At 35.3% G+C, this 26969-nt stretch overlaps 1 pseudogene across 1 annotated transcript; it reads right to left on the minus strand.

The window, feature by feature from the left end:
• Window positions 1-718: 718 nt before the first annotated feature.
• On the minus strand, window positions 719-26499 carry LOC309605899 (hypoxia-inducible factor 1-alpha inhibitor pseudogene; annotated as a pseudogene). The gene is made up of 2 exons: window positions 26364-26499; window positions 719-20410 (listed from the first exon to the last, which is right to left on the minus strand). The product of its transcript is annotated as a hypoxia-inducible factor 1-alpha inhibitor pseudogene (transcript).
• Window positions 26500-26969: the final 470 nt, after the last annotated feature.

Consider the following 26969-nt stretch of genomic DNA (forward strand, 5'->3'; position numbering starts at 1 on the left):
GGGTTATAGCTAAAGAAGTGTTAGAAGAAAAATCATAGCCTTAAAACATATTTATAAACAGTATAGGATAAAAATAAATATAATAATCATCCAACTTAGAATATTTCAAATAAAGAAACATAATAAAACTAAGAAAACAAGGTGAAGGCATTAACACCAATAATTAATAAATGAAGAACAGAAAATATAACATATCTAATAATTTTTCTTAAAAATACTTTGCTTAACCTGATCAAAAAGTGAGCAAACACAAATGCATAAAATCAGTAATGGGGAGAAAACCACAAATGAAGAGGAAATTAATGGAGTCATAAAGGGACTAATTTATAAACTTCATATATATAAGCTTTTTTTTTTTTTTTTTTAAAGTGCACTGATGGGGTGTGACATTGAGAAGGGTAGCTCTTTTTTTTTTTTTTTTTTATAAATTTATTTATTTATTTATTTTTGGCTGTGTTGGGTCCTCGTTTCTGCGCGAGGGCTTTCTCCAGTTGCGGCGAGCGGGTGCCACTCTTCATCGCGGTGCGCGGGCCTCTCACTGTCGCGGCCTCTCTCGCTGTGGAGCACAGGCTCCAGGCGCGCAGGCTCAGCAGTTGTGGCTCACAGGCCCAGTTGCTCCGCGGCATGTGGGATCTTCCCAGACCAGGGCTCGAACCCGTGTCCCCTGCATTAGCAGGCAGACTCTCAACCACTGCGCCACCAGGAAAGCCCCTATATAAGCTTTAAAGTAAATAATTTTCTAGGAAAAAATAATTACCAAAACTGACTTTATACCTTATTCCATGGGAAAATATAGCTGTCAAAGAGCAATACCATCTCCAACACACCCCCCTCATGCCAGGACTAAAAGTTGCAAGGAAGATTTCTACCAATTATTTAAAGAGCAATTAATGGCAAAGTCATTTCCAGAACACAGAAAAAGAAGTGATACATTTTCAATTTTTTTATAAAACTAACATAACATTAATATCAAGACCACACACACACACACACACACACACACACACACATACGAACAACTACAAGGAAATTTCACCTGTGAATGTCAATGTAAAAGTCTTACATAAAATACTGACAAACAGAATCCAACAGAACATTAAAAAATTAACATAGGGTCCCTTTGGCAGCATGTATACTAAAATGGGAAACATACAGAGATTAGCATGGTCACTGCACAAGGATGACATGGAAATTCATGAAGCATTCCATATTTTTCTTTTACAAGAGAACTCCCATAAGTGTATCAGCAAATCCCTCAACAGAAACCTTGCAGGCCAGGGGAAAGTGTGATGATGCCTTCAAAGTGCTGAAAGAAAATGACCGCCAACTAAGAATACTTTACCAGAAAAGCTGTTTTTCAGAAATGAAGGACAGATAAAGACTTTCTCAGACAAACAAAATATGAGGGAATTCAACACTGGACCCGCCTTACGAGAAATGCTAAAAGGAGTTGTTCAAGCTGAAATGAAAGACACTAATTAGTAACATGAAAACATATGAAAATATAAAACACACTGTTAAAAGTAAGTATATGGACAAATTAAGAACATTCTAATACTCTAATATGGTGGTGTGTTAATCACTTAACTCTAGCCTAAAGGTTAAAGGATAGAGTATTAAAAATAAATATAGCTACAATAATTTGTTAATGGATATGTAATATAAAAAGATGTAAATTGTAACATTAAAAACATAAAAAAGGGAGAGAGAAGAGTAAAAGAGAAGAGTTTTTGTATGCAATCGATGTTAAGCTATTATCAGCTTAAAATAAACATATCTATAAGATTTTTTATGTAAGGTAAACCATAAAGCAAAAACCTATAGTAGTTACACACAAGATAAAGAGAGGAGAATCAAAGCATACCAGTAAGGAAAATCATCAGTTCACAAAGAAAGACATGAAGGGAGGAAAAATGAGAGAAAGGAATTAGAAAACAGCCAGAGAACAACTACTAAAATGGCATTAGTAAGTCCTTATCTATCAGTAATGACTTTAAATGTAAATGGATTAAACTCTTCAATCAAAAGGCATAGAATGACTGAATGGATATATGACAAGCATCATATCAACAGTGAAAGGTGGAAAGCTTTTTCTCTAAGATCAGGAACAAGAGAAGGGTGCCCACTATCCCTACTCCTATTCAACATAGTACCAGAAGTCCTAGCCAAAACAATTATGTAAGAAAAAGAAATGAAAGACATCCAAATCAGAAAGGAAGAATGAAAGTGTCTGTTTGCAGTTGAAGTGATCTTATACATAGAAAATGCTAAAGATTCCTCAAAAAATGTTTTAGATTCAGTAAAGTTACAGAATACAAAATCAACGTACAAAAATCAGCATCATTTCTACACACCAACAATGAACTATCTGAAAAAGAAATAAAGAAAACCATTAACTTATAATAGCATCAAAAATAAGAAAATACTTAGGAGTAAATTTAAACAAGAAGGTGAAAGATCTACATATCAAAAACTATAAAACACTGATGAAAGAAATTAAAGAAAACACAAATAAATGGAAAGATATTCCATGATCATGGATCAGAAGAGTTAATATTGTTAAAATGTCCATATTACCTACACCAAAGCCATCTATAGATTCAATAATCCCTATGAAAATTCCAATGGCATTTTTCACAGATATATATAGAAAAAACAATACTACAATTTACATAAAACCACAACAGACACTGAATAGCCAAAACAATCTTGAGAAAGAACAAAGCTAAAGGCAAAACATTGACAGGGGAATGGATAAAGAAAATATGTATACATTATATATATATGTATACATATAATACATAAATTAATTTAAAATATATAAAATATATTTGTACATGTATATGTGATATAAATATTATATATATAATAAGTTTATATACACACACAATGAAATATTATTCAACCATAAAACAAAAGGAAATTCTGCCCTTTTGACCTGGATAACCTTGAGGGTACTATGTTACGTGAAATAAGTCAGACAGAGAAAGACAAATACTGTATAATATCACTTTTATATAGAATCTAAAAAAGCCACACTCATAGGAACAGAAAGTAGATTGGTCAATTCCTGGGGCTAGGGGCAGGGAAAATGAGGAGATGTTGGTCAAAGGGTACAAATTTCCAGTTATAAGAGGAATAAGTTCTGGGGATTTAATGTACAACACTGTGACTGTAGTTAACAATGCCATACTATATACTTGAAAATTGCTGAGACAGTAAATCTTAAATGTTCTTACCATAAAAACAACAAAAACATGGTAATTATGTGAGGTAAAAGTTGTGTTAACTAACCTTATTGTGGTATTCATTTTGCAATATATTTGTGTATCAAATCATCACATTGTACACCTTAAGCTTAAACAATGTTATGTGTCAATTATAGCTCAATAAAGCTGGGGGAAAAAGATTAATACACCATAATCCACGACCTGGGATTGATACACTCAAAAGGAATATCACAAAACATCACGACAGATGCTAACAATATATTTGATAATGTTTAAAATATATTCTTTTTAAAAATTTAATAAAAAAGGAATAGAAGAATACCTTGTTAACATTATAAACATGCATATCTGACAAAATAAAGATCATATTTACTGGTGCAGCTCTACCAGTATTCTCCTTAAGGTTCAGGGAGAAGAAATTTTTGCCCACTATTATTTAACATTTTTCTAGGTAAAATATGGAAGAATACATAATGGGTTGTTAACATGGGTTATTTAGGGTGGAGAGATGCTGTGGAATAGGGGAGAAAAAAGGGGGAAAAAGGCAAACAGAAAAAAAAAAAATTTTTAAATCTACAAGGAGCATGCATATGATTATATTTATGTAAACATGTATCAGCATATCTATGTGTGTGTGTATATATATATATATATATATATATATATATATATACACACACACACACACATAATCAAGTTAAACTATCCTCAAAAAATAATAATAATAACCACAGAAACTGCTATCATGTTTTCTAGCAATGCTTCTCAAACTGTCCTGGTGAAAGGCCAATCTTTTATTTTCACTTTATCATGGTTAGATAATTTTAAACAATACAATAAAAATGAATTGCTAAAAGAGTGTCACAACAACAATGGATGTCACAAACATGTCAAATTGCTCTAAAAGTTTTTAAATGTTTGCTTTTAATTTTTAATCTTATCTTACTAGAGACCAGTATCAGTCTATGGGCTGTTTTACACAAAGGAAGACCCAAAACATCCTCTTCTCTTGGACAGAAAGATTCAATTTCAAAATGAAGCTAATTCTCTTTAAATGAATCTATATATATTATTAAATCACCTTAAAAGTTCCCAAGAGTTTTTGGAGTTATATTGATTCCAAATTCACATGAAAAAATAAACCAACTGATTTTGCCAAAAATAACTCTGGAAATGAAGACCAATATGAGGGATTAGACCTACCAGCTATGAACATATTTTAGATCTACAATAATTGAAATAGAACAATAATGGTACATGAATAGACACACAGATCAGTGGAATTATAATAGAAAGTCCAAATATAGATGCAAACATTTTTAGAAATTTAATTTAGATAAAGTTGGCCCTTCAAATAAGGGGCTATATTAAAGACTGGATTATTAAAAATTAATGTTGGGACAATATGGAAGAAAATAGACTTGGATTTGTATATCAATTATTATAGAAATTATATCTTTATACAAAATATTTTCATTTAAAATATTAATCCATAAATTCTCTAGAATAAAACATAGGGTTTTAAAAAATAATCTCAGTGAGAAAGGCCTTTCTATGTAAAATACATAAACTAAGAGGTGATTTAAGAAAAGGGTGGTAAGTTTACCTACACTTTAAAAAATTTGCATAGTAAAACAAACACCTTAAATAAAATTAGAAAGTAAACTGCAAACTGGGAAAAAATTGTAACTCATATCACAAAAGTTTCAATTATTTATATGTAAATAATATCTACAAATCAATATAAAACATAATAACAATGCAAAAAGTAGTCAAATGTTATTAACAGTTCACAGAAAATGATAAATGAATAAATCTTAAACATATGAAAAAATGCTCATCTTTACCCTTAAAAAGAGAAGTGTAAATTAAAATAATAGTGAATTACCATTTTGATCTTTGGCAAAAATCAAAAAGTTCAGTAAGGCATTGTGTTGAAAAGAGCATGGGAAAAACAGTACTCTTCTTAACTGTTAATGGAAATATATAGCATTATATAGATAACTTGTCAATATTTATTAAAAATTTCAAGATTTACATACTCTTTAAATCAGTACTTTGATGCTTAGGAATATCCTGTAGATAGAATCCCACATGGTAAAAATGATATTGTATAAATGATATTTATTGAAATATTTTTATCATGAAAATGTTTGGAAAAAAATAAAATCCCTTAGACAGTGAATTAATTAATTTAATGAGGGCACATCCATGCAATGGAATATTATATGTCTAATAAAAAGAATGAGGCATTTCTCTCTATATATATCCATATGAAATAATCTCAAAAATATATTGTTCAATGTTAAAGCAAGGTGAGGTAAAATATGTAGATAATGCTAACATTTATGTCTCACAATGTGTACACACATAGGTAATATATATTTGCATATATGTAAGATGTATCTTGACAGATTACATAAAAATAGCATCAGGGGAGTGAAACAGTGTGGCCTAGCAAAAGAGGTGGAAGAGAGACTTAACTGTAGACCCTTTTACAACTTTTGGATTTTTGCACCATATTTATGAATTAACAATTTAAAAAAACAATTTATTAAAACACATAAAACATAAAATATATAAAGTACAAGTAATAATACTATAAGTAAGCTTTGTACATAATATAAATTAAGTGATATTCTCTCTGAAGGTGGCAGTTTCCTCATCTGTATAATAATTTTGATCCCCGTGGACCTTTCCAACTATAAAAGTTCATGTCTATGTTATGGAATGTTCTTGAGAATGACACACGTATATTATATTTTTGGATAACAACATGTATTATGCTGAGGGAGTTAGTTATGAAATAATTAACTTCTTGTTGTATTTTGTAAATGTCAATCAAAGCAGTCAAATGCAATAAAAGCTCAAGTGAGTTAAAATTAAAATCAAAATTGCAGTCTTGAACTTGGTACTGTTCGCCCAGAATTTTTAGCTGACCTGTAATTATTTGGGTTTTAAGAGAAACAAATCTTATCAGATATCTGAATTAAAAGGATTTATTTGGACATGACCAGAATACAAGTTACCAATATTATATATTTGTTGGAGAATAAATGAATGAATGAATGGGTGAGTCACAAATAAATGTACCTTATTATTAGGAAAGGCAAGGTAATTAGTTGAATCAAAGAACAGAGTTAAGGGGCCGTTCAGGATCAAGATTCTGAATGAACAGAGCTCCATCCGGCCTCCCTACAGGCCCCTGGGGATCAACCTCAAGTCTTTTCCAACCCTTTAAATTCTTTTAATGGTTTCTGTTTGTTGTTAGGATAAAGTCCAAATTTCTTAACATGGCATTCAGTGCTCTTGTGACATTACTAATGCTTACTCTGGAGACTCATCTCACATTACTCTCCTTCTTCCAATCCATACTTTAGCCATTTTAAACTTTCACTTCCTTGAATGTACCACGTTCTCACTTCCTTCTGAATCTTTGAACTTATTTTTTCCTGTGCTGACCCTCAACCCACTTCATTTCTCCTCTGGCTTATATTATATTTTGGTTTCAGTGTTAACGTCAATTCACCCATGAAACCATTCCTGACTGTTCAAAGTCTCCTTTTCCTGTGTCCTCATCCACAGCATTACATATACCTCTTATCCTAACATCACAATTTAATATAATTACCGGTATAATCATCTTTTGTCTCCACCAGTCTAAGATCTATGAGTATGTGTCTCATTTATTACCCTTTCTCCAAAATCTAACAGAACTGTCTGTCACTATACTATTTCAAACTGCTACCCCTAACACACACACACACACACACACACACACAAAATAACCCACTTTTTTGCCTCATTTTTCTCCATAGTTTTTTTTTTTTTCATTTAACTTATTGTATTTTAACTTCTTCATTTTATCATCTGTCTTCTCCCACTGTTATGAAAACTCCATAGGGCAGGGATTTTTCTCCATTTTGCTCGTTGTTCTCTCCCCAGAGACTAGTACAATGTCTGGCACATAATAGACACCCAATAAACTTTCTTAAATGAACAAATAACTGAATGAATGATGATAGATGCTCAAGAAAACAACTGTGTTTTGTATGAATGCATCATGCCAACAGGCAAGATTGAAAAGTGGTCTATACTTAAGATGAGTTAGTTTGGATCCTCAAGGCTAACAAATACCATATTCCCACTTAATCAATAACTAGACCCTCCTGGAGAGCTAAAAGATGGTTCTACTCCATATCTTCACCTGATTCCACTTCAAGGTTAAAGCTTTGGTCTTATTCCTTTTGAACCCCCAGCTGCACCAGCACAGTGCTTTGCATATACTACACAAGATACTCAGTAAATACATGTGGAAAAAAGTAGATGGAATCACCAATACACTTTTGGTATTGTTATAATTTTAGGAGCTACTGAAATAGAATGATTGCCTATAAGACAGTTGGGTGGGGAGAAGGTAATTCTAAACTTTGGCCCTGGCTGAAGGGTTCTTTGAGGGCAGCTCATGTCCTCATAATTCCCACACAAACACTGGAGAGGCTTAATGATAACATAAGTCTGATTTTGACTGTATACAGTTAGGGATACCTATAAGCAAACATCTCACTGAAGGTTACAAATCATGTTGAAATCCAAGGCTGTTCCCATTGACTAGTGAAAGAATTAGGGAAGAGGAGAAATTGATTCTGAGCTACCACACCAGGCACAGTCAAGACTCTTGTTTGATGCTTTAATCAGTTTTTACTGGACACTGAAAAGAGAGCATTCATCACTAGAACCCAGGTTTGGAGTGTCTTCTTAGCAGTGGGCAGAAAAGAGTTATTCTTCTCACACATCCTATCACCTCATTATAGTCAGCTGGAATCTATCTCATTCCAAAGTTCCAGATGCCTTCCCTCTGAGAAGCAGAAGGGAAGTTGGAATTTTACAGGAATTTTAACCTGTAAGTTACTAATTACAGGTCAAAATTTGCTTTAACCACAGTTAAAACAGAATATCCTCTTACTCCTTTCCCCTATTGATACAGGCAGTCCCAACTGAGAAAGAGTTAAGACAATATATTTCCTTGAGACATCTCTATTTCCTGCCACCTCTATTTCAGAAGTCAATGGATTTCATAAGACGTTGCCCAGAGTTAGCCAGTAGCACTTTCAATAAATGCTTGATACACTTATTTTGGAAGGAAAAGTTTGGAAAGAATTTGAACTGAATTGCCCAGAATAAAGGGATTCACAGAGTCTACTGACTTCTAAAGAAAACACTGCATGTTATGTATCATATCCAAGGGGTGTTGAACTAAAAATGATGAGACATTTGCCTGAGTCTTATTCTTGATAGTTTAAATTTTTCAGTCTATGGAGAGTTCTTACCAGTAATTATTCAAAACCAGCTGCCATAGGAGCCACTGTGACCCTATTCCCACCCTTGCAGGGAACACTGTGGTTCTCTGTTGAATCTGGATATTTGCTTCTAAAGAATGCAACACCAGTACTGCTCTATGCCTAGTCATGGAACTAGCACTTTCTGTCAACTTCTCCACAGTTCCTAAGATGTGAAAATTGAAATAATTGACATCATGATACCAGACCAAAGAACTCCAGAACTGAATAAACAGCACATTTGTGTACCCCAAAGTACAATCACATTACTGAAATATGATGATAAAAACAAAAAAGCATTTTTTACAAGTACAGATATGATATATAATCAGGCACGATCTTTCTGACCATAGATTACCATGCTTTGCCATTCTTCCCAAACATGTCTCTGGCCAATTTTCCACCAGAAAACCCTTTCAAAAGCACAAAGGAGAAACAGCAGAGAAGTATGACATAAATACATGCATGTGTATGTACATATATAAACTAACTAACTTTGAAAGGGGACCAGGTAACACAGTCAAACAGATGAAAATTCTGGAGAGAACTCTGTATGTGAGGACAATTCCCAGGGAAAACAGATGATGAGTTGTTAGAAATAGCCTGAAGGTGGAGGAGAGAAGACATGAATCCATTGGCCCTGGGATGTAGGATAAGATACAGCTGAGAATGGTAGGATTTAGAGCAAAATGTCTCAAACAAAGAACTTTATAAATTCTAAAAGTAAATTGACCTTCAGCTCCCATCAGGAAGATATTGTGTAGCTTAAATGTTATGAGGTTCCTTCCCTCTCTTAGACAATTTTGGTCTCTTTTGCGTTTTTCACTCTTCAATGCCATATCAAATCCATGTGGCAGATTAACCCTGAACAGCTGAGAAATTATTTCTTTTGCAAGTTTGAAATTCACTGGTGTTATGAAGTTTTCACTATATATGTTAAGGTGTTTAACACCTGTATCATTGCTAGATCTAAAAAAAGAATGTCAACATCTGATGTTTTCATTTAAAAAAATAATTCCTGAATCTAAAATAATGAAAACCAAAAAGTCCAAAGTCAGTTTTATTTTAACAACCATGGAAAGGGTGTTAGTAGTCTTTCCCAGTGAATCTAAAGGTTCATTCAATTCATTGACAATGAGTGGGTAAATCTGAGGAGTTTCTATAGATTACCCTCTGAGGGTAAGCAAACCAATACCGGGTGAATGATGATGCAACTACTGGGACATATTTTGCCATTTAAAAATCCACCATAAGACTTAATGTCTTAAAACAACAAAGATTTGTTATTTGTCATAATTCTGAGAGTTAACTGGGCAATTCATAGTGGGCCAGTTCAGATGGGGCTGAATGGTGTTGGATGGCCTCACTGACATGACTGATGATTGAATCCATGTTAACTACAGTGATGGAGATAACTTGGTCATGTATCTTTCATCATCCAGAAGGCTAACACAAGCTAATTCGTGTGGTGGTGGGCTCAGTGCTCCCCAAAATAGCAAGAAGATAAACTCCAAAGTGCAAGCACTTTTCAAGACTCTGCTTGCATCGCATTTGCTAAGAACCCTTTGGCCAAAGCAAGACATGTGGCCAACCCAGAAGCAAGGGGTAGAGAAATAGACTCCACTTGTCTTGATAAAAGTTGCATTGTTAAAGGCATGCATACAGGAAGGAGAAAAGTTTCGGGTCCTTTGGCAATCTACCATAGGAACAACAGAGGAAGGATAGCTTGTGAAACTGACCTCATTCTAGGTACCCTACAGAAAGCCAGTGTCCAAAAATTGTTTTAGAAGACTTTTTGTTGTTTCTTGGTACTGGAAATTACTCTAGAATTAGAAAGATATTTTCCTGCTGTGATTCAAGGACATATTACAAGTCATTATCGTTCCAAAAAGAAACTTTGATGTGTAAATGAGTACAAACATAGCCCAATGGAAGACAATGGAAATCTCCTGGGTAGAGAAGAGATGCTGTTAGCTAGTTGGAGCCTAGCAACTCCTGGACTGTAGTTTTTCCATCTCGTGTCACTTGCCCTACATTGCGAACCCATTTAGCTTAGGCTTGAGATGTTAAAGAAAGATCTAAATACAAAGTCTCACTAATAAAATAGAAAAACAAGACAGTACTAAAGAAATATGTTTATTTGGTCACAACAGCTAAACCTGCTATTAGGTTTAGTAACATACCCTAATGAATTTAGATTTTTGACCCATTTAGGATCCTGTATTCTATAAATTTTAAAAGACTACTTAAACAGTAGTTCCTTTACCGTTAACAATATAATTCATGGTTAATGGTAATTTCTTTACCATTAACAATATAATATTATATTCATTTACCCTCTATAATATAATTCACAGTTTTAAACCTCAGACTGATATCATGTTTTTCTATTGTTCAAAGAATAGTCTTTATGAGCTCAGGACTTTCTTGGATTGATGACAGAGGGTGATCAGCACATTCTACAATGAAACAAAGAGATCCTTCTATATCTCAACATTCATAATGAAAGCCAGTCAAATTTGAAAATATTTTCTTTCACTTCAATCAGATTTTACTGGATTTGCTGCTTTATGAGTCTATTCCCATCTGGTCTAGGTTCTTTCTAATTTTCTAAAATAATTCAACTAACAATACTTTTCAGTCCTGGAACTTCAAAGAACATTAACACTTTAAGAAAATGTAATTAACCTCTAGTTCAGAGATATTTGAAAGGTTTATCTCATTTGTTGACTCAATTTAGTGGTTGCTGCCAAAACACTGTATTGAGAAGGATTCTGAGGTCATGTCTGGTCTCAGGAGAAAAGAATACAGTGATTGATTAATGATGTTTGCTATGGAAACTAGCATAAAGACAATGGAACTTATCTTGCTCTAAATCAAACTTGTCATTTTAAAGACTGAGGAACAGGCAGCAAAAGGGACTTATCCAAAGTCTCACAGTATTCAATGATAAAAAAGTCCAATCTAAGAACCCATCATGACTTCAAAGCCAATATTTATTTGGACATTTGTCATTCTTCAGCTGACCATAATCCACTTCCCACTATTTTTATCAGTTCCTCACTGTGTGCCAACATAGTTGGAAGACAATTCCCAGTGCTTGCTTCCCATTGCTGTTCCTCCCTCAAACCACAGAAGCTGGGACCTTCCTCTACCACTCCTGGCTGTACCACAGAAGAAGCCAATGAGTTAGGCTTTGTTGATCTGGCCTTTGTTCTGGAACTCTGAATCTTGGATGGATAGTGCACAAAATGAGGAAATGTGGGGGAAATCAGATGATTCCAACCATCACAAGAGCCCATGAATCATACAGTTGCTGTGGTATGACTTTGACTGTGCTTCCTGCAGCCTGGCCTGCAAAGCTCCATTTTCTAAGCCTAAGGCTACCAGCCAATTGTCAATTATGGGCATCCCTGCTATTTGTCCAATGCATCTCTTTTTGGCTAAGGCCAGAGATGGTTTTTGTTGCTTCAAACCAGGGACTCTGAATGATGTTTTACTCAGCTCCACAGTCATGAGGAAATATTAGTGATGGAATGCTTTCCTCAGTCAAGTCACACATTTACACATATAACCTCCAAAATTAAAGAAAATGTGTTCCATTGAAAAAAATGGAAAATATGGTCATTTGACAATTAAAAGCATCTACAACCATGTCATCTCAGATGGTGGAAACAGCACAATTATTCCATGGTGTTGATCTTCAAGTTTCATCAGCATCATCTTATTCTTTCAAAAATAATCATGAAAAAAAGCAAAAATTAAATAACTGAAATGAAACAGACTTTCTACATTTCATGAGAACTGCCTGGGAAAAATTCCCTTACTTTTCTCTACCCTATCTATGTTCAGAATATATCACATCTGTTAACTATAGGCTGTAAAGAACATGTATTTCTAAGATTAAAGGCTGGTTTATAGACCTTTGTTCATGTAAGATGTAGCAAACTCATAAAACTCTTGCTACGTACAAAGTCTGTGCTAATGTATTTTTGGCAAATACTATACTCCTAAGCCCTGGTTTACTTATCTGCTGTCAGTAAGAAAAGGTAAGAGGACATGCTGTCCTGGAAACTCATAATGTATTTCCATCACGCTGGTATCACTTTGAGGCCAATTCATAGAGTATATATTACTCTTCTTGGCTATTTACATTAAGACTCCATTAAAAAAAAAATTTTCCTTTAGCCTTTCTGTCTTCATTAATGAAAAATGCTACATTAAGAAATTTCTGCTTGGTTTTCCTTCCTGTTTCATATAGAGATTCATGTGTAATCTGCAAAGCAGTCTGAAAAGAATGGCATAAGCAGTCAAAATATTTACATATTTCCCTGTAAAATATTTCATAGAAAGATTTAACAGGCATAAGTAAGCTATGACAAGCATGTTCACTTATCTGAATAGAAATACTTTGAGCTGATTTCTTGGCACTGAGAGGAAAGCTGGTTAAGTGACATCTCCTTTTATGGAATGCAATGATTAAACCCATGAGTTGTGCTTACCTTCTCTAAGAGGGTCAGTTTTATATGGAGTTGTTTTCAGTAAAGCTCAGTGTACTATACTTGAAATTATAGAATATGTCACTAACATCAGTAAGTAAAGCAAAGCTAAACATTGAAATTAAAACAAAAGAAGAAATGAAAAAAAAAAGCAAAAGCAATAAACCATCACTACCAAAAACAAACATAAAATTGTATGAGAGTGTAGTAATATATAGATGAATAATTTCACAAAAAACTGAGAAAACCGTGAGGGCTCAAATATTAAGAAATATCTTACATTTGAAGATGAGAAATAGGGTATCTCAAAAGAGGGTTTTAATGAAATGATTTTTCTATAGGCTAAATGTAGGGTTTTTTTATTGTTGTTTTTTGTTTCTTTGTTCTGCATGAATTGCGAGAGAAATATAACTGGAGAATATTGCCATGATCTCTTGCAAGACCTTTTTTCAATAAAGAGAGGAATGAACGGGGACATTTACTGATCCCAAAAGGTAAATGCCCAAGCTCAGAAACCCCTGTCTACTTCCCAGAGGAGCAAGCTGTAATTTCACAAGCTATGTAGAAGGCTCATAGATTCTCCAATGCTGAAGTCATCAGCATTTCACATCAGAGACTATGCTGAAGGGCGTAAAATGATAAATACTGGGCATCCAGAAGTCCAGATTCCTAACTCATCATGATGACCTGAACTTCACCTCTATTTCCCGCTCTTCTTTACCTGGCAGTTGAAGATAATTCCTTTCTCTCAACATTGATTTCCGAAGTGAAATGAGTAAAAAGTTGATAGCATTTGCAAAGTACCCTACTTTGGTGAGGAGTGGTAACTTGGAATAAAAATGCTGGATCCACTCCTATTATGCCAGAAAGAACTGGCTGCCACAGCCTCCCCACCAAGAGTACCATAATATATTGCTTATTGGTAAGAAGCCTCCTTGTTAGCAGCTCTGATCACAGAGGTTTCATTCTAATCTATCTCAAATTGCTCAGCTTGGAAATACATAGGCAATAATTCCTGTCTAGCAGGATTTCAATAGCCTCATAAATTCTACTTTGGGAAAATATTCAAACTAAGATATCCGTTCACATTGTTCACCACCTTATACTCATTGGCACAGAATAAGATGTCAAATTGAGTATCTTAGAAGATGCAGTTCTGGTTGTTCAGCATTTGGATTGATTCTCTGCCATTAAAAAAAAAGAAGAAAGAAAGAAAGAAAAAAAGGGTGGTCAAGTGAGACAGGGCTTCCATCTTAACCCAACTGCTAAGGATTTAGAGGATGACAATCTGCCCATTCCAACATGACTCTCAAAGGAGCTGGTGGCAGTTGTCAATTTGTGTCTTCAATTTAATTTGTTTTTCAAGGCATTTTTAAACCAAATGGAGTTGTCCCAATTTTTAAAAGTTTAAATGTGTTTTTCTCCCTGAGTTTAGAGATATCTGTTAAATTTTTTTAATAAAAGAGGATATTAAAAAGCAATATGCAAATATTAAACTGTGGTCAAGATTTTTTAAAAACTGAGAGAAAAGAGATAATCATATTTCTCTGAACTTTTCCCGCCTAAACTCCTGCATTCTGCCCCAGAAATAATAAGATGGATGGACTATTCTGGGCTATAAAAGAGATTCAACTATTGGGAGACATTTCAACTCTTTGTTTGAACAAGATAAAATATTTTTATAAAAAAATCTCTGTATCTATCACTTTGAAAGGCAGTATGTATATAGGATCGATTTAGAACATGGAGCATAAAGTTTGAAGTCACAGAGATTGAGGCTCTAATCCTGCTTTAGCAAGTCATAGCTGTGTTACTTAATTCTCTGAGCCTCTTTCTTCATCAATAAAATGGGACTAATAATAGTATATATTGCATGAGCTTGTTGTGAATATTAAATGAGATGTCAAATGTAAAGTGCCTACTAGTTTATTTTGGATAAGGCACTTAAAAAGTTTTAGTTTTATCAGATAGCTAGATGACAGATAGCTGAATAGGCCAATAACTGTTCTCATGAACCTTTGCCATGGCTGCATACCTACTTTCCCTGGGTACCTAGGCTTTATTCACTTTATCTCCTCTGGATTTCTGCCCTCCCAGTGGTAAGCTCATTTATTCTTTTGACATTTGTTGCCAGCCCTCTGTGTACCAAACACTGTGATATGTGCCCAGAAGGCAGAAAGAGCCAGATATAGTTCCTGTCCTCCAAGAGCTTTCAGATGCATATACGAGAAGGGGCCAGTGGCGGAGGGATGTTGACAGTATTTATAATGTATACAACGATGAGTTATGATAGGGATGTATAGGAGTGACTAATCTGCCTTCTTTGGGGTGGGGTGGAGGACATAGCTAACTATATTGAGAAGACTTCTACTGAGCTGAATATGATTTAGGAATTAATTCCCAGCATAAGGAGCGGCAACACGCAAAGACAGTGACCTCCTGCAAGAACAAGGGGGTGGATGTGCTTAGAATTCAGGGAAGGTTCAAGAAGGTAGTAGTAAGTGTATGGATGGGACATCATCTAGAATTACTGAATTCAAAGCTAGAATTAACTTCATGGATAATAATAAAAGCAATAATAACAACAATAATTATATACCATTTGTTATGTGCCTGGACATTTTTACATATCAACTCCTTGTATACTTAGAAGCACTCTGTGATATAAATATTATTATGATCCTCATTTTAGAGAATAGAAAGCCTGAGGTATAGAAAGATTAAGCCATTTCCCAAAGGATATCCCATCTAGTAAAAGTAGCAGAATTGAGATTCAAACCCAGTCCGTCTAGGTCCTGAGCCACAGTCTCACACACAATGGTACTCTGTTTCTTTGCTTTTGTGTTTTCAGTTAAAGTAGCTTGTACACAACAAGATAAATGATTGGAGCCCTTGGTGAGTGAGTGACCTCCAGCTAAAGTGGCTTTATCAGCACTACCCTGACAGGCTGCCACTAGAGAAACAAAATTACCTAATTGCCTAGCCGTCTGTAGTTAACAGTAACATTAAACCCTTGCGGCTAAAATTAGACCACAGAGTGTGCTCATGATGGTTAATGAGCAAAGACAGGAAATAAAGCCCAAAACACAAACCAGTGAAGAAACAAGGTATGAAGGCTTTGGCATAACGTCATGCTCAGTGTATCTGTGACCCCTTGGAATCAAACATTCCTTCTATGGGCACCACACAGGTATGCATCTATAAAATGGTGGAAATTCCTACCTCAGAATGCTGTGAGGATCCAATGTCACGTGTTAACCCTTAGACTGAGACATAGTAAAGAATGGTTGTTAATATTTTTCCTTCCTTTATTCTTTTTTTTACCTCTCCATTTTTTACTTTTTTCCTTCCTCCCTCCCTCCCTCCTTTCCTTCCTTCCTTCCTTCCTTCCTTTCTTCATCTTTGTCTTTCTCCCTCCCTCTCTTCCTTCTTACTTTCCTTACTCTTAATTCTTTCTTCTTAATTACCATCTAGTAACTCTTCCACTTCCCTGAATGGTCTTTTGTCATTGCATCTAGTAATAAAACTTTAGTGACAAAAATAGGGAGAAATACACTAATTCTGAGAATGGTTGATAATTATTCACCGAACTACTGGATGACTTAGGAAAAATTGTGATGTTCTAATGTCATTTTAAAAGCTCAGAATCATGGTCAGTATTGAGCTACAGACATTCTCACTATGAAATATGTTAGCCTCTCAAGATATCAGTTATTGTAATACCACACCCTTGCCCTACCACTCAAGGACAACTGTTTGTTAACTCATGTAATAAGATTACTCTTTAAAAAATAATTTCAACAGTGTTACATTACAATCATAGATTTCAGGGTTGAAAGGTATCATGATAGGAATGCATCCCAGAACTTAGACAAGCTAAGTAGTAGGTCTGAGCTAGAAAAAAATATACATTCATTCTGAGAGGACCTCTCTTTACCTTAAATTTATATATATAATTTATTCAAGGAAAAATACTTTTTATGCTATGCTTCCTCTTAGTTTCATACATACTTATTTAATGACCCATGAATATACATTGCATCCATATTTTCATTTATGTACACATGATATCAGTGGTAAGAATTTTCACAAAACTAATCTTTCCAGGTTTGAAAGAAACTGTTTTGATACCAAAAGAAGTCATAATTTATCTTTTTTTTTTTAACATTCTATCCATTAGCTGTTTGTCTTATGAATGAAAGTATGAAGCAAGTAAGTATTGTATTCATGTGCCATCTCCTTGGGTATATAAAGGTTAAGAAAAATTGATTACAAACAAATGAGATCTATGACAAAGGCAGAGGAGTAAGGTGAGCAGCCCCCCAGATTAATCAGCATATAAATTAATCTTGCTCCCAGACAAAAAGTAGAACAGGAAGCACTGTCATCAATAATCTACTATGGCAAGACAGTCTCCAGGACGAATACTAATGAGTATAAGCAAATAGTAGCTAGATGAGTAATATAAATTCTTAAAAAGTTAAAAGAAAAAGTCTGAACATTTTCTAGTCTGTAAACTATACATATTAAAAATATCTTATTATTATTACCAGCAAAAATGCTATCACAGTAATTGATTACCATTTACAGAGTACCTACAGAGTGCCCCATACTATGCAAAGAACTTTTCATATGTTTTTTTTCTAGTTTCCACATTCCTTTAACAAGGTAAGTATTATTACCTTCGTCTTACAATTCCAGCAACTGAACCTCAAGGAGTTTAAGTGTTGTAACTGCAGATCTGTGACAATGAATCTAGGTCTCTCTGATTTCAAAGGCTATACACTTTCCACAGTGTAGAGAAAGACTGAAAATATTTTTCAAAAGCATATGATTTTAGTGACATACTCTGTTTTTATAATCCTGGTGCTCACTGACCAATTGTTGTCTTCAGTTTATCTCAGAAGTTATACATATTTCTTCCAGAAAGTTCCATACTATCTTTAACTACCTAACTTAAGGTATTCTAGAAATGACCTATAAAAAGATTTGGACAAGTGAAAGGTAGAGATGATAACATGAGGTACAAACAGTTTCTAAGAGAATGAACTCTCCTAAGGAGGAAAGATTCTTTGATGGTGACCTCACCCCATTTTACTTTACTTTACACAAAGGGTGTTTTCCACAGCCCCCCTTATTCTTCCTCTCTGACTGCCCCTCAATTTTCTTCTGTTAAGAACAAGAATACATGGAAATTCTATCATTGCAAGCCGAACCAACATGTATAATTACAAAATTTTCTGAGGAAAAAAGTAGCCATGCGTGGCTACTAATTCTTAAATGGACTATCATGAATTAGGGATGTGTAGGAAATTTGCAAAGTTTTGAAATATTGACAATGAAATTGCATATGCTATGATTGAGAAAGAAAAGGAAGAAATTAAATATTTATGTGACTGTGAATAATCTTTTCTCTCTAAATCAGTAAAATACTTTGTAAATTTCAGGTTGCAAAATTATTCAAAACATCCTTGAATAATGTCTTTAAAAAGTGTTTAATAGTTAGAAACTCACATAACTTAAATTTCCAACATGACACATTATGGTATCTATCCATGTAATACTATACTATGTAGTCACCTGTATGGTAATGTAGGACTGTATTTATAAACAAGAAATATACCTACATTAAACTGTTAAGTGGAAAAGTATTATAGATTATAAAAATATTAAACACAGTATGAGCCCATTTGAAAAAGCATATTAAAAAACACATTTTTTTCATTAAGGTAACATAATTTTATAAATTTTGGATGTATGAATTGCCTTGATGGTTAAGTCAAAATCTCTTGAAGTTACATATTAAAGGAGAAAATTAACATGTGATTATATTAAAATAAATCATAAAATTCAGTAGCCATTCTTTTCTTGTTTGTTTGGTTGTTTATTTGTTTATTTATTTATTTATCTAGGCTGCATTGGGTCTTTGTTGCTGTGTGCAGGCCCCCCTCTAGTTGCAGCGAGTGGGGGCCACTCCTCACCACGGTGTGTGGGCCTCTCATTGCGGTGGCCTCCCCTGTTGCAGACCACGGGCTCCATGTGCCCAGGCTTCAGTAATTGCAGCATGCGTGCTCAGTAGTTGCGGCACGTGGGCTCAGTAGTTGAAGCGTGCAGGCTCTAGGGCACACGGACTTCAGTAGTTGTGGCACGTGGGCCCAGCAGCTGTGGCTTGTGGGCTCCAGAGCTCAGGCTCAGCAGCTGTGGCGCACAGGCCCAGCTGCTCTGTGGCATGTGGGATCCTCCCAGACCAGGGTTCGAACCCGTGTCCCCTGCATTGGCAGGCGGACTCTCAACCACTGCGCCACCAGGGCAGTCCCGGGAACAGTCTCTTGTGGGTTCCCCAAGGCCTCTCCAAGCATCTTCTCAATGTTTCTCATTATGGCCACTTTCTGATGGGCTTTGAGAGGATATTCAGTTCTCTTAGGGATGGGGGCCCCCTTATACCAGAAGTACACAGTGATGGTAATGCCCCCATTTAGTAATGACTCTGTGTGATGCCACCAGTACATTGAGATGTAAAGAACATCACCAGGGCCAACCACTGTTCCGTAACCAACCACGTTCTGGAAATTGGGGAACCTCTTGTAGTCAGGATTGTCAAAGTCCACCTGGCTCTGTCTGTCACACGGATGATGAACAGGATATGGGTAGAGGCACTCAAACTGATCCAGAGGGAACAAAATGCATCGCTTGTAGTCTTTTATCTGAGCAAAGAAGTTCTGTTGCTCATCATCGTGAGCAGGTGTCACATTTCCTTCCACGCCAATAAGCAGCAGGTTAGAGGTCAGCTGCCCCCAGCCACGCTTTCCCTGTTGCTTATTAATCCAGTTCCAGTGAAAACCCAAGAAGTCCATGACAGTCTTCCTGCTCACAGTGTCGTTGAGTGTTTGCTGCAGATACGACCTCTCTTCACCTCCTCACTGCTGTATATTCTGCAGTTTCTCAACAAACTCATGAAATTTCATTTCTTCCCTATTGGACCTCAGCTTAAAGTTCTGGAAATTAGCCATCTTCTTCTCATCATAGTGCAAGAACTTGTGGGTGCTGGCACTGTACACAGAGAAGTCTCTGTTGTCAATATTTTCTTGCAGTTATTCAAGGACCCATTTTAGGGCAGGATACACAAGATTTGTGTCTGTCATCACCACAGGCTCCTCATTCTCAATAAGCTCCTCGGCCCCGGGGTTGCTCTGACTGAGATGCAGGATGGGCCAGGTCGGGAAGGTATAACTGAGTAGTTGGGACTCATCCCAGGCGGGGCCGGGGGCCTCAGCCTCTTCCCGGGGTTCTCCAGAGCCCGAGGCCGCAGCCTCCACCGCAGTCGCCGCCCTCAGTAGCCATTCTTAATACATAATGCATATTAACATTAAATTTTGGCTTACAAAACCCAGAAGTTGATATTCAAATCCCCCCTTCCCAACAGCTGACAGACTCTTAAACTACATTTATGTTATGTTATGTTATATATTATATTTAGGGTGAGGGTCCAAGTAACCCAAAATAAAACAGCAACTGGTAAGCTTAATTTACTGTGATTGCATGAAGAATTCAAAATTTTAAAAAGAAACTGGAGAGATTATTTTTAAATACATATGGAAAAAATAAATATGTAGTAATTTCTAAGAAACTTTTTGAAAAAGAGATGAGAGTAAATACCTTACCACATATAAAATTTACTATGCTGGTTATTGAAATGAAAACAGCATTTCATTAGCATAAGCAAAGACCAGAAACAAAGTAAAAGAACAGAAGATAATTGAAAAATAGAAGATGGAGTTCAGGGCTGCCCAAAGAGTTAGCATTTGAAGAGGAAAAGCCTGGAGAGTGAGGAAGTTCAAAGAAGAAACCCAAAAATCTACATTCAAATCCCCCTTTCCCAACTGCTGACTGACTCCTAAACTACATAAATATATAAAAATAATATATATTATAAATATATATAAATAATATGTAAATTCTATTATATTATTTATAGAGTGAGAGTCCAAATAACCCAGAATAAAACAGCAAATGGGAGGTTTAAGAATGTATCTCAGCAGCCACACCAAGAAAACAAAAATGAGAGTTTAATCCCTATGGAAGTAAAGAAGCATTTGCAAAAATTTTAGTATTTCTCAGTTTTCACCTCAGAAGGGTGCCATCCTAGGATTAAGTGCCATATTCTAGAAGTGAGGACTATGTACTACATGTAAGGGCAAAATTTAAATAGACCTATCTTGACAAAGCCTAAAACTAAGTCTGACCAGGACTATAGTAATCTGCCAGCCATCTGTGTACCAGATGAAAAACCTTAACATGCTTTAGAGAAATGTCCATCAAAAGAGTCCCTAAAATGTTTCATCCATCAAGCCAAAAGTTATGAGACATGCAAAAACAAAACCCACAGAATCAAATAATTGAAAGTAAAAAAAAAAAGAGAGAGAAAATAGGCAATAGAAATAGACCTAGAGATGATTCAGATATTAGAGTTATTCAACAAGGACCTTTAAGTAACTATGATCAATATGCTTAAGAAAGTTACAAAAAAATTGGACAAAGTAGAAGAAGAGAGAGAATTTTAAAAGAGAATTATAATTTATAAACACTGGCCAAATGAACATTCTAAAACTGAAAAATAGAAAATAAGAAATTAAAGATCATAAGAAGTAACAAGCTCAGAATTAATGTGTTAAATCTACAAATAACTATTGAGTAACTACTGGCAGACACTCTTCTAAGAGAAAGGGGTAAAATAGTGCACAAAACAAAATCTCCTTCCCTCTTGGATCTTATGATCTAATGAGGGAAACAGAATATGAACAATATAAGTAAATAAATCTTTTTTAGAAGATGACAACTGAAGGTGATATTACAAGGGAAGGAGACACTAAAAAGTTAACACTTGAATGAAGGAGGTAAAAGTAAAACACATATAAAATCTGAAGAAGGGCCTTCCTGGCAGAAGGAATAAAAAATGTAAAGGTCCCAAGAAGGTGGTGATTTGTCTGCTAAAGGAAAAATAAGGAGTTTAATGTGGTTGTAATAGTAGGAGATGAGACTATTAACCACTGCAAGGACTTTGGATTTTACCCTGAGTGAGATGAGAAGGTATTACAGAGCTTTTAGTGTAAGTGTGACATGATTCAACATCTTGCATTAGACTGTAGGAGTTAAGAACAAAAGTAGGTAGAAAACTTTGGAGTCTATTATAATAATTCAAATAAGAGATGATGGTGATTGAACCAAGATGGCAGTGGTGAAGAAAGTGAGACATATTTATATTATATTTATATTCTGGATATATTTTTTAATCAATGGCCAACAGGGGATATAAAAGATAGAGGGGACTTATATGTGACTCGAATTTTTTGCCTGATCAACTGAAGGAAAGGAGTTGCCGCTAGTAAATGGAAAAAACTGAGCATAGAAGGTTTAGGGATAGAGTTTTGGAAATGTTGAGTAGGAGATAACTGTTAGACATCTAAGTAGAGATGTCAAGAGCCAAGTAAATATTTGGGTACATGAAACAGGAATTTGGGGAAAAGATCCAGACAGGATCCAAATCCAGGAATTTGGGAGTTATTGACATATAAACTGTATTTAAAATAATGAGGCTGGTTGACATTTCCAAGGTGCAATAAGTAGAGACATGTAAAAGATTTAAAATTATTGTTCTCTGAAAAAGAAGACTAAAACAAGGATAGAACATTTGTTTATGGAAAATACAATGGTTTGCTGTTAGGAGTCTCTTTTTAGATACCTTCTCTCATTTTATCTGATAGTACAAGATCATCTAGATAGAATTTTAACACTGAATGATCTTTTAAAAGTGAGAGTCATCTTCAGAGGATGCTAGTGAATCAAATTATTTGACAACTGGTAAGTAAAGAGGGAAGTAAAAATCAGGCATCTATTCTGCTTTTCCTATCAAACTTTACCATGCAGTAACCAAATGATAAGTAAGAGGAAAGTTTTCCTTAATAAAAGTATTCCAACTAATAATACAGAAGAAAAACTGAATTAGAATAGCATCATTTGACATCCCCTAATTATTAATGGATCTAGGCATTGAGAATCAATTACAGCTAAATTATAAAAAGAGAAAGAAAATGACAACATGGGCCTCCTGATCCAAATAGCCCCATGAAAAAATAAAATAAATCTAACCTAAATCTTCTCAATCCACAAGGTCCAACTACCAATTCACAGGAAATTCAAAAGTCTGAGGGATGAGCTAAGTTGATTGTTTAGAGGGGAGGAAGGAAGAATTGGGTTCTTCTGAAATGACATGAGCAATTTTGATAAAGAAGGTAGCATTTGAGTTAGACTCTGAATAGTAATTATGATTTCAAAAAGAGAAGGGATTTAAAGGGGTTTTTCATGTTGCAGGAACGATCTGAGCAAAGACAGGGAAAGTGTGATATATTTGTGACAAGGCCAATTGTCTGGGTGGCTGAGGAAGAATCTTAGCAGAATAGTGAAACCTTGCTTGAAAGTGAAGATGGGAGTGCGTATGTTTATGTGTTTCCCTTAACTGTACTTTCTAAATTTTCTAAAATGAACAAAGGATTGTTATGTAATTATACTTCTATACTTACATAAATTCAAGTTTTAAAAAATGTAATTTAATAGAGCTTTCAGTCAACTAATGGAAAACTTCTAATGCCATGATCAAGTTATTTTACTTTTCCCCTCACCAATCCTGGTTGTGCAACTAAAGATATACTTGGCTGTAACTCTGTTCCATTAAATGTTGATGCTAAGGGTGTCACCAGTCATAAATTTTAGAAAAAATCAAGTAGCTTTTTCAGGAATCTAAAAATCATTACCATTACTGAAATGTTCAATTTGAAGCCCAGTTTGAGAAATATAAAATTTCTACTTTATCTTCAGGGAGGTCTTCCAAGCATACTTAATGTGGATGCCAATAAATTTTAAAATACATTGTGACTATAAACAGAGTAAATACAGTTTGTATAGGCTCCAATTAAGACAGATATTAAAGCTATAGCTTGATTTCCAAATTGTTCTTCGTCCTGCAGATTGGGGACAATTTAAAACCTGACGATTGATAGAACATGGCAAGCTAGTCAAATGGAATGAGCAGAGACAGATGTGGGAGCGAGGATGAAAATGGAAGGAGTGATCATCTAAGAAGAGGGATAATTTAAAAGACTTGAGAATTGTAAGCACTTAAGAAAAACCCAGGGCTCTCAGTCTCTGGTTGCTGGCAGAGGCAGCCAAAGCAGGTCTGCTTAGTCCGTTACCCAAATTGGCTAAGAGCAGACACACTTCAAGGGGTATGAACAATTTTTAACTGAAAAATGGAACTAAGATGTGTTCAAAGAAATGGGGTCCGACCCAAGAATAGTGTTTAAAATCAAGAAATCTGGGACTTCCCCAGCAGTCCAGTGGTTAAGACTTCACTCTTCCACTGCAAGGGGTGAGGGTTTGATCCCTGTTCAGGGAACTAAGATCCTGCATGCAGCACAGTGTGGCCAAAAAAAAAAAAAAAAAAAAAAAAAACCTGGGTTCAAGGAGATGTCAACTAGATGGAGAAACAGGATAGGGATCTCAAAAGGAGACAAAAGAGATCATCCAACCTTTGAAGCCAGCAAGGATGCCAAGAACTTATTCTTACTGGGTTTTTCCGTAAGGAAAGCAGTTCTGCTGATATAAAGAGGCAATGCCAGAATAAACCCTAACATTTTACCTTAATATGTTCTATCTTGGGAAAATCCACCCCAATTTTGTGCTTTTTCAACCTTTCTTATCGTTATCAATCAACACAAACTTGATGCCAAGTAACTAATATGTATCTATATTTATCCACACTTATGTTATTTGTATAATATGAAATTATTCATGGACATTTGCAGTGCATTTCCTGTTGAGGGCACCATACATTCATTCATCCAACAAATATTAATTGGGTACATACTCTTTGTAAGCTCTTGTAACTGCTGGGTGTAGAGAGGTGAGTAAAGCTAACTTAACCTCTGCTCATTATGGAACACATTCCAACTGAGAGGTGTGAGCATTAAATAAATAAGATGGTAACAAATTCAAGGTAGAGATTTGGAACAATGGGGTGTGACAGTTAGTGACTGAGTGGCTACTTTAGGTTGGGGTGGTCAGGAAGATTTTTGAAGAGATGGCATTCAAGCTGCATCCTGAATTGTAAGAAACAGCCCTAAATGAGTGGGTTTCAGTGTCTAGATGAAAGACAAGGAATAAAAAAAAAAATTAGGTTTTGTGATCGGTTACCTTGGAAAATGTTTGGGAAAACCACAGGTGTTTGAGTCAAATCTCATATGTACTTTGAGCCCCTCTTTTCAGAAGCATTTCTAAAAGAAAGATGCCCAGAGAGAGATTTTTTTTAAAGTTTGGAATCTTCTCTAAGGGAGAAGTATCAAGAATGACTACTAACTTGAAATGAAAATGTAGATTCTGCAGAGCAAAAGAGATGAAGCCTTCATGTTTTGATTGTACAAGCTGAGTTTCACAGGTGAATTTGATACTTGGTAACATCCCCCGCATGCCCGAATGAAATAAATGAGCAATGCAGGAGATGAAGGTACAAATCCAATTTCCCTTTTGCAACAAGAGAGAGTCAGTAAGTCTTTGCTGCTTTCTTCATTTGAAAACTCATCCATATTTTATCTTCCTTCATAAACAATGTTTAGATAAACCCAGTGAATAATGAGGTTGAAAGGAAATTTTAAAGGTCATCTTGTGTATACCCCTGGCTTCAGGCAAGATTGCATTTATGCCCACCCAAGAAGCTGTCGTCTTTTCTGTCAGGTTTTGTTTTGGATAATGTTTATTTTTTCCAGGGGGGAGTTGGGTAGGGAGGACAGTAATGAAGAACATGTTTGCCTTAAAAGTACAAGCAGAGTTATTTTTAATGTAGGAGCCCTCCTCTCCCTGTTATGCCAGGGGCAGAGTATTCTCCAAATGCCTTATACACTTACTTTCAGCTCTAAATGTATTTGTGCAAATCTCATGAATCATCAAGGCTTTTGAAAATATTTATAGGGAAAGAAACTCTACCCTTTTCATTAGAGTGAGTAAAACTCACATTTGTATCTCGCTATTGTTTAAGGAGAACAATGGATGGGTGGATGAAAGAGAATGTCAGCTGGATCAACAAACAGCTGTTCCAACAGAAGTCCTGCTACCCTATACAGCATAGCAGTACTAATTGCTGCCTTCCCTGGAGTCTCTAAAGATGCTCAATCGGCATTTAGTACCCTGTTTAACTAAAATCAAAAGTTAGGGCTGAAATGAGACTTTCATCATTATGACTACTTCACCTCCAGAGAGAAAGCTGTAGGCCTTTAAAACTTTCTTTATCTGATCTCCCAAGAAGACTCCACCACTTTCCAAGGCAATATATTCTAGTGTCCTCTTCAAATGACCTAACTGAAACTTATAACCGGGTGGTCTCATGTCCAGGCTTTGATGGAAGCAGGGACTCTCATATTATGTATGAATATATACTCCTTATAATATTCATAGGCTCTTGCAATATTATTTTCTCTAGGTCACAGAAATCAAATTTCTTCTGAAGGCAGTGTGGTACTGGGTAAAGGTTATAGGAATTGGACTCAGTTCTGGATCAGAGTCTTGGCTCTTCCATTGACTAATTGGATGAGCAGCTTATTTGAGACCCAGTTTACTCAACTTTCTCAAAGGATTGCTGTGAGGATCAAATGTGACAATGCATAAATCATTTATAACAACATGCCTAATCCATATTAGATGTCAATTTTTATCACTGCCTACCCACCTTTTTCCTTTATCAATGGATGTTTTTCAAGTTTTTATATGTTGTTTAAGTCATAGAGTATATATAGAGGTTCAGTCATCTAAGAACCATAAATAATCCAGAAAACTTTATACTTCATTACCAATTCACA

This window comes from Balaenoptera borealis (assembly GCF_965194805.1).
Source record: "Balaenoptera borealis genome assembly, chromosome: 11".
Taxonomy (NCBI): domain Eukaryota; kingdom Metazoa; phylum Chordata; class Mammalia; order Artiodactyla; family Balaenopteridae; genus Balaenoptera; species Balaenoptera borealis.